Source organism: Lemur catta, chromosome 15 (genome assembly GCF_020740605.2).
Source record: "Lemur catta isolate mLemCat1 chromosome 15, mLemCat1.pri, whole genome shotgun sequence".
NCBI classification, from domain to species: Eukaryota; Metazoa; Chordata; class Mammalia; order Primates; family Lemuridae; genus Lemur; species Lemur catta.
This window is the reverse complement of record NC_059142.1, coordinates 29,546,992-29,556,516: the sequence shown is the minus strand read 5'-3', so window position 1 is coordinate 29,556,516 and position 9,525 is coordinate 29,546,992. Positions and strand designations below refer to the sequence as shown.

The window sequence follows — 9,525 nt, the reverse complement described above, 5'->3', positions numbered from 1 at the left end:
CCACAGATGTAAGTCACATATGTAATTTAAATTTTTTCTAGTAGCCACATTTTTTAAAGTAAAAAAGGTTAAAATTTGTAATATTATATTTTATTTAACATGATGAAACAGCCAAAATATTATTATTTGAAAATGTCATCAATATAAACAAATTACTAATGAGCTATTTGACATCTTTTCTTTTTTTACCAAGTCTTCAAGTGCTCAGAAGCCCCATGTGGCCAGTGGGCTGCCATGTTAAACAGCCTGGGTCTAGATTCTTCCATCTCTTTTGCCATCACTCAAGTCTAGGCCACTGCCCCTCTCACCCAGCTTCCTGCGCCAGGCTCCCAACTGGTGTCCCGTCTTCCCTCCCTCCCTGTGTTCACTTCAACCCATTCTCCATGCAGCAGCAATGGTGAGCCTTGCCAAATAGAAACAGAACATAGAAGTTAGACCTTGTCACTTCCCTGCTTAAGAATGTTTCATTATCTTCCCACTAGGCTCAGAACAAAGTCAGAATCCTTACCAAACACTACAGGACCCCCCATGTTACCTGCACCCACCGCCCTTCCCAACCCTACTCTGGCCGCTCCCCTCCAGCCCCCAGCAATCTAGCCACACTAAGTTACTTCCAGCTAGACAAGCCCTTTGCCACCTCAGCACCTTTGCACACGCTCTTCCTCCCTCTTTTCATGATTGGATCCTTCTCATCCTTCAGGCTTCAATTTGAAATTTCTCCTACCCAGACAAGCCTGCCCTCACCAGCCTACTTAATAAAAATCCCCTGCACCCCCACACCCACCGTTACTCTCCATGTCATAACACTCACCTTCATAAATATTGTATCTGTTTACTTTTTAAAATCTGTCTCCTCCACTGGACTGTAAGCTCTAACTAAGCTTGTATTCTTTTGTAATCTTTTAAAAAGCACAAGGGAACCTCTGGTGGACTGGAGAAGTGACACTGGGGAGAGTTGATGCCTGTATCACACCCTGGGACTCTGGGGCAAGGTCTCAGGTGGAGAGGGCCCTTCAGGCGTGATAATGACAGGGCCATTCAAATGCCCTTCAGCTTGGCCTCTGGAAATATTGTCCCAAAGGGTGAGGGGCGTGCTATAGGAAAACTGAAAGAGCAAGGTCCCTTGCGAGTGTCACTCTGGTGGGAGAATTCTTTTTTCTTTTTCTTTTTTTTTTTTTCTTCAAAGACAGAGTCTCACTCTGTCACCCCGGGTAGATCACAGCGGCATCATCATAGCTCACAGCAACCTCAAACTCCTGGACTCAAGCGATCCTCTCGCGTCAGCCTCCGAGCAGCTGGGACTGCGGGCATGCACCGCCACACCTGGCTAATTCTTTCTGTTTTTGGTAGAGATGGGGTCTCGCTCTTGCTCAGGCTGCTCTCAAACTCCTGACCTCAAGCGATTTCCCACCTCAGCCTCCCAAAGTGCTAGGATTATAGGTGTCAGCCACCGTGCTAGGTCAAGAATTCTTTTCTACCCGCTACCCGCATTCCCAGTGATAGATCACTGGGTGAGGTGGCGGGGCTCTCCGTGTAAGACGCAATTCCCACCCAATCCACAAGGTGGCGCGCAGAGAGCAGAACCTGGCACCACCAAGTTGAAGGCCGCCCAACCAAGGTTAACCACGCAAGAAGTTGCCAGGGGCCAGTGAATCCATTGGAAGTAGAGAGATGGAGAGAAATGGCACTACAGCACCTAAAACTATTTCCGTACTATTTTAGGTGATGCACTATTTGATGGCCTTCATCGAACGCCGTGGCCTCGGAAACCTGCACCGTAAGTCCTCGCTTAACGCTCTCGTCCACAGGTTCTTGGAAACTAAAACTTTCAGCAAAACAATGTACAACGAAACCAATTTTACCAAGCTAATTGATACACACAAGAGTTAAGCTACTACGTTATATTTCTGGTCACAAAAACAGCACCAAACTTCTAAGGAAAGACCCAAAACACTTCTAATATTAAACAATGAAATAAATGTGAACTATACATACATTCGAGAAAGATTAATAAAAATAAGTAAGATAAGTATTTACCAAAATATTCCAGTTCAGGGTGAAAACATCACCAAACTTCTAAATAAAGACCCAAAACACTTCTAATATTAAACATTGAAATAAATGTGAACTATGCATACGTTCGAGAAAGATTAACAAAAACAAGTAAGATAAGTATTTACCCAAATATTCCAGTTCAGGGTCTCAGTGGCCAGAACCTGTCCTAGCAGCTCGGGGAACCAGGTGGGAAGCAGCCCTGGACAGGACACAGTCGGTCGCGGGGTACACTCACAGACACCCCGACTCACGCAGACTGGGACGACCATCTAAACATGCTGATTCACCTAACTTGCACTTCTCTGGGATTTGAGGGGAAACCAGAGTACCCAGAGGAAACCCAGGCAAACACAGGGACAACGTGCAAACCCCACACAGACAGGGGCCCTGGCTGGGAATTGATTTTTTTCTTATCAACGTTATAACCAAACAATATTCAACAAAAACAACTTTGGTATTCACCAGACCTTGCACCAACTGACTACTGCTTCTCTCAGGCTTTGGACCACTTCTTGCAAGCGAAAATATTCAATTCTTAACAAGCTGTGGAAATCACATCTTGAGATTTCATCGCCACTCACTCTCCAGCCTTCTTCACTGCTGGCATAAATAAGCTACCATTAAGATGGCAAAACTGTGTCAATTGTTTAGGCACATACTTTGATTAATTGTACTGCTTCTTGTTTGAGATATAATAAACTAAACTTTTGATTTGAAGTCAGACATTTCATATTTAATGACCTAATAAAAAATAATCATAATAAAACTCAACTCATAGGTTGCTTTGAGACTGAAAAGAGATAGTACATGTAATATACTTGATAGACAGTAAAAGCCTAATACTTGGAAACTATTTTTATTATTATTCCCCCTTCTCTATGCAAATCACCCTCATTTATATTTGCATATGCACCCTATTCTTGGACACACAATAGAAAGTCTAATAATTTTTTGGATGACCAAAGATATAGAAATTAATCACATATGTATTAAAATATACACCTTTATATACAGCTGAAATAAAAATTTGTGTTAGAAAATATGGTTCCTTTTTAAAATGATTTGCCTCCTGTGTCCACACCTATGCTCCTGGCTAGCTCTTACATATCCTCAGCACTTACACACACACACACACACACACACACACACACACACACACCACTTCCTCTCGGAAGCAGCAATACAATGGTAAGATGTTTTGGCCTTAGGCAGAGGCCTTTCCAGACTGCTGCCTGCTTCTACAAATGGACTATAATTTGTGCTCTGGGTTCAGGACACTGGCCTCAACTTAATGGCTGCCCAGCCTGTGAGGACACCCAGCTTAGTGTCAGGTTCCTGATGGCCAGTGCCAAGCTTCTCTCCAACCTAAACAGGAATGAAAGGACCATTGGCAGAGGCTTAGGAGCACAGATGGGTACAAATAAACGAACTAGGGAGTGGACTGTGCACGGAATAATTTGTGAAACCACTTCTAAGGCTACTGTCACACGACATTTCATTCAAGAAAAATGCCAGGCCTTTAACTGGAAGAGAAGAGCTCTAGTTCTTCTGGGAAATGTTTTATTTTTCTCTGTGACATCTCAGTTGGGATGATAAAGCTTCAGAGACATTAGGAGACTCTCTAGCAGTAGTTCTCAAACCTTAAGGTGTTAAGAATCACCTCAGGGGCCCGGTACAGTGGCTCACTCCTGTAATCTCAGAATTTTGGAGAAGCTGAAGTAGTAGGATTGCTTAAAACCAGGAGTTCGAGACCAGCATGGGCTAAATAGTGAGACTCCTGTCTCTACAAAAAAAATTTTAAAAATTAGTCAGGCGTGGTGGTGCATATATGTAGTCCCAGCTACTCAAGAAGCTGAGGCAGGAGGATCACTGAAGCCCAGGAGTTTGGGGTTGCTGTGAGCTATAATGATGAAACTGCACTCTAACTCGGGCAATAGCCACCCTGTCTCAAAAAAAAAAAAAAAAAAAAAAGAATCACCTAAGGTTCACCAGACATGTAGAAAGCCTCTGATGTGGAAGATATAGACAAGTTTATAAAAAAAGAAAGAAAAGAAAAAGCAACTTGGCCAATCAGAGACCACGCAATTGGAGAAAATAAGTAAATAACACTAATATCCTCTGAGATGAGAGAAAATTTTTGCTTCCATTAAATGTGAACAAGATGCTATCAAAAAAGAAATACTTAGAAAACAAATTAACAAAAAAAATTTAAAAACATAACAGCAGAAATTAAAAGCTCAATGAAAAAATTTAAGGATAACACTAAGGAAATCTTTCAGAAAAATAAAGCAAAGATGAGAGTGAGATTTTTTAAAAAGAGAGAAAAATATATTTTTTGATGAGAGAACATTTACCCAAAAACTTGAAAACTTTTATCAACACAGAAACCTGCATTTATACTAAAAATAGAAATGATATGGATAGCTAAAAATATATATAGAAAAATTAGCCGGGCATGGTGGCATATGCCTGTAGTCCCAGCTACTCAGGAGGCTGAGACAGGAGGATTGCTTGAGCCCAGGAGTTTGAGGTTGCTGTGAGCTAGGCTAACACCATGGTACTCTAGCCTGGGCAACCAGAGCGAGACTCTGTCTCAAAAAAAAAAAAAGAAACCTGCATTTAGATGTTTATAGCAACAACATTATTCATAGTTGTCAAAATTTGGAAGCAACCGAGATGTCCTTCAAGAGGTGAATGGATAAATAAACTGTGGCATACCCAGACAACAGAATATCATTCAGCACACACACACACACAAAAAAAGAGCCATCAGGCCATGAAAAGACATGGAAGAAATTTAAATGCATATGACACAGTGAAAGAAGCCAATCTGAGGACAGGCTGCCTGTTGAGCCTGCGGCAGAAGCTTATTTGTACTTTATCTTGATGACTGCCATGGTTTGAGTGTCCCTGCCAAAACTCATGTTGAAATGTAATTGCCACTGATGGCACTGGGCAGTGGGGCCTTCAAGAGGTGATTAGATGAAGGGGATACCACCCTCCTGAATGGATGAAGGCTGTTATCTTGGGAGTGAGTTGTCACAGGAGTTAGTTCTGGAGAGTGCAGGTTGTTTATAAAAGCAAGCTTGGCTCGCTCTTGTGGTCTCTTGTTGCAGGTGTTGGCCAGCTTACCCTTCCTCCTCTCCTCCAGGTTATGATGCAGTACAAAAGCCCTCGCCAGAAGCTGCTGTCATGTCCTTGGACTTCCAAGCCTCCAGAACTGTGAGCCAAATACCCAGTCTCAAGTATTCTGTTATAACAACAGAAAATGGACTAAGACAATGACCTGATGAGATCCCTGCTCGCCCATTCCTCTGTTCCCATGCCCCATTTCCTGGATGAGCTGAAGACACTCATGTCTCCCTGAGAAACACTTCTATGTTAACCTTGAAGGAGGCCCTGAGGAGCTGAGAGGCAAGTATAGAAAGCAGCCCCCTTCCTCTCCAGCCATATTTTTGCCAGATGTTCAAACCACAGCCCTGCTCCAATATCCTCCCAGTGATTTCCCGAGGTGGGGTCTTGTCAGGGAAGCTGAATCCAGACTCTGTCCCAGAGACACTGTTCAGCTTAACTCCTCCTGGGAAGCTTCGCTTATCAGTGGCTTTACTGCTATCTCCCAGGAGGTCCAGGTTTGGGCTTGTTTTCAGTCTTTCAAAACAAACCTATATTGTCTAGGGATAGTCTCAGGGCTGGTAAAACTGTAAAGAAAAGCAAAGAAATGAAGACCACAACCTCAGGATAGTAGTTCCCTCTGTCGGGGGAAGAAGGGTAGCAATCAGGTGGGCACATGAAAGCCCCCCAATGTTCAACATGTAAACCTCAGTAGTGAGTACACAAGGTTTTGTTTTATTATTTTTTAAACTGTGCATATGTTTTATAAACTCCTCTTTATGTGTGAGACATTTCAAAATTTAAGCCAAAAAAAGTTGAGTAAATAAAGAATTACCTGGGGAACTTGTTAATTAAGAAGGCAAACTCCTACTCCACTACAATTCTGATTCAGGAGAGCTGGTCAGGACCAGAGAATCCACATTTTTAAATGATGCTGATGCAGGCAGTCCAAAAACCACACCCTGAGACACCTTAACCTGTGTTAAGAGCATCACAGTCTTTGGCATCAATAAACCTGAGTTCAAAGCACCAACTCAGTTGACTCCTGGCTGTGTACTAGCAAGCAAGTTCTCTTCATCTGTAAAATAGGGATGATAAACTTAGCACAGTGCGTAGGACCTACTAACCAGTCAACACAGGTTGGCTATAATAATAATCATTATTATTACTGTTTTTAGTGAAATAAGAGTGTATTTTCTCAGATGTGGTAATTTCTATTAATCTGACACTATACAGGTAAATTTTCCAGATGATTTTGACTCTGCAAAGAGAGACTATTATGGTTAAAAAATTTTCCCCTAAGCCTTAAACTTTTCATATTCTTTAGCTAAATGTGAGAATCTAAGGAAATAACCCTAAACAGAGGAATTATGTATAATAGCAAAATATTAGAAACAACTTAAATAGCCAACAACAAAAGTAAGGTTACACAAACTGTGAGCTATATTTATAGATCGGAATATAATGTAGCCATTAAATATGACTTTTTAAAAACATGTAAAAGTTATTTTGTAATGCTAAAATGAAAATGAGCCAGATAGAGAATATATATCTAAATGTCATCAAAAGTACGTATACAAAACAACAACAACAACAACACTGTTTCCATAGAAAATAATGGAAGAAAATAGACCAAAATGTTCAAACACAGGTTGTTTTCAGGGTGAGATACGAATAATTCTTTTTTTCTTTGTTTTTAATTTTCCAAAGACTCTATAATGGGAATGAAAAAAACCGTCACTTTTTAAAAGTATATTTTTGTTACCTCTCCAGATTTAAACTAGTTTCAGTGTTCTGCACCAGCTAGGATTCATAAAAGACAACGACGTTTCCACACACAGTGCAGGCTATCAGAGCAGAAGGGATGCTTCAGACATATCTGTAACCCTCCCATGTTGCAGATGAGAAACCTGAGGCCCAAGGAGGTGAACTGATGAGCACAAAGGGACACAAATGTGTGAAGTCCAGGATCTGTTCCCAGGACTCACAATCCCATATAATGCTCTTTCAATTACACAACACTATCCTCTCAGTCTTCATAATCCACACTGTTAATCACTTCAGCCTCAGTATTCAATATGTGATCCTGGAACCAGCAGCAACATCACCTGGGAGCTTATTAGAAATGCAGATTCTCGGGCCTCTTCCCTGGGAAAGGAAATCAGAATCTGCATTTTAACAACATCCCCAGAGCAAGGTTCTCAGAGAAGAAACAAAATAAGAGAAACTCTCTCTTCAATGGCTGAATTAACATGAAGCTGACTTGGATGACCAAGCTAAAACAAAGTGATCTCAGTCCCAACATTGGCTGTGTGATATGAAGTCTGTTTCTCAACCTCTCTGTGCTTCAGTTTGCCTCATCTGTAAAATAGGGATGATAAACTTAGCATGGTGCCTAGCAAGTGCAGAGATAGAAGCTCGGGTGCACTAAGCCTGCAGTCCCCAACCCCCTAGCCACAGACCAGTACCCATCTGTGGCCTGTTAGGAACCAGAGCGAGTGAAGCTTCATCTGTATTTACAGCTGCTCCCCATCACTTGCATCACCGCCTGAGCTCCGCCTCCTGTCAGATCAGCAGCAACATTAGATTCTGCGTTATGATGAGTTGTGTAATTATTTCATCATATATTACAATGTAATAATGGAAATAAAGTGCACAATAAATATAATGTGCTTGAATCATCCCAAAACCATCTCCCGCCCCGAATCCAAGGAAAAATTGTCTCCCATGAAACTGGTCCCTGGTGCCAAAAAAGTTGGGGACCACTGCACTAAAGCATCACAAACAGTGCTAGAAAATAATGCTTCTTCTTAGGCACGTTTCACCAGGCCTGGTGCTCTGTAAGAGCTGGGATTCCCTGTACAGTGCCTGGCACATACTAAACGCATGGCCGGTATGTGTTTAAATAAATAACTGGCAAGAGCGCAGGTAACATTTATCAATTTTTGGTTTGGACTGTCCCATTCCTTAGTGTATAACACTCTCCAAACTGCCAGTTTTCTCCATTCCAACATTCAAAATCCTGCCAGTGCCCACCTCCACCAGACGGTGAGGAAGAGGGGAGGTTGAAGGTCATAGACTAAGTTTAACTCATACTGTAAATCATTCATTCTAGAACTTTCTGATTATGAATCCACAGCATTCTCGCATCCAACCTTTTTTTTGTTGTTGCAACACAGTGAGTGGTCTTTATTTTTACTATTTATAGAAAACAGACATTTAATTTCAAAATTTATATTACAAAATGATCAGCAATAGTTTTAAGAATTTCAACAAGGCTGACAGATTGCACTTTGCTGACACAAACAAGGCTATTATCCCATGTTCAAAAAACATGTCCCAAGAGGGCCTATTACACATCTGCCACACCGCTCAGGACCCATTTGCTACTGTGTCTTCTTCCATCTCTTCTTCACCATCATCAGTCCGCCCTGATCAGCGTTCTCTGCCAGGGATCTGACCAGACTGCAGCAACCCCTGCAGCCTCTCCACTTCAGCCAGAGGCGATGCATTTGCTATAGCATTCCTGATTGCTTCCACATCCCCTGGAGATGGCCCACCTTTCTTTTTGTCAGTTGACAAACCAGCACCTGGATTAAAAGTTTTGCTTCTCCTGGCAATCTCCTTTGCAAGCTGTGCACCCCGTTTGCCCTTGAACATTTTCTCTGCTTCCTGACGCTCTTTTAGTTTCACTTTCTGGAAATCCAGTACTCTGACTTGTGGAACTTTATAAATCACGTATAGTCTGTAATGCTTCTTATTTGTTACAGGATTTCTTAGAATATTTAGATAAGTCAGTGATTTGAGAGATGCCAAAGGGTCCAGATCACCCAGTTCCACAAGACTGTTGTTGGTGAGGATGAATTCTGTCAGACAGGGCAGAGCCTGATCCAGTCCCTCACCTATACGGCATATCCTGTTGTTGTTCACTAATAATGTTTTCAGTCTTCTCAACAAAGGAAAACCAACCATCCAGTTTCCTGATTTCATTGTCAGAAAAATCAATAGCATCAAACTGGTCTAAGGTAGCACCTAGATTTTCAATGTCAGAAATTTTATACCCAGGAAGTAATTAAGTCAGCCGCGTCGGGGAGCAGGAGCGGGGGTAACAGAAGGCTCACAAGAGCCTAACGGGGGCGTCGTTTGGTAAGAATCCGGTGTACTGTGCCGCCTGCTCGATCAGCTCCGCCGTCAGCTTGACCCTCCTGCCGCCGCCCGCTGTCCCACCGCACCCAACCTTTCTAAACGCCCCCATTGTTACTCTGCCCCCGTTTTCCCTAGGCCACGCCCCCACGCCAGTGTTTCCCCCCCCTTCCATCGACTCTATCTTCTACGGCCCCGCCCCCTCAGCCTGGCAGC

General features: G+C 42.4%; 1 pseudogene across 1 annotated transcript; it reads right to left on the bottom strand.

The window, feature by feature from the left end:
• Positions 1 to 8,340: 8,340 nt before the first annotated feature.
• Positions 8,341 to 9,421, bottom strand: LOC123621166 (annotated as a pseudogene). The gene is made up of 2 exons (XR_006729015.1): positions 9,330 to 9,421; positions 8,341 to 9,233 (listed from the first exon to the last, which is right to left on the bottom strand). The product of XR_006729015.1 is annotated as a U2 small nuclear ribonucleoprotein A'-like (transcript).
• Between the last annotated feature and the right edge of the window lie 104 nt (positions 9,422 to 9,525).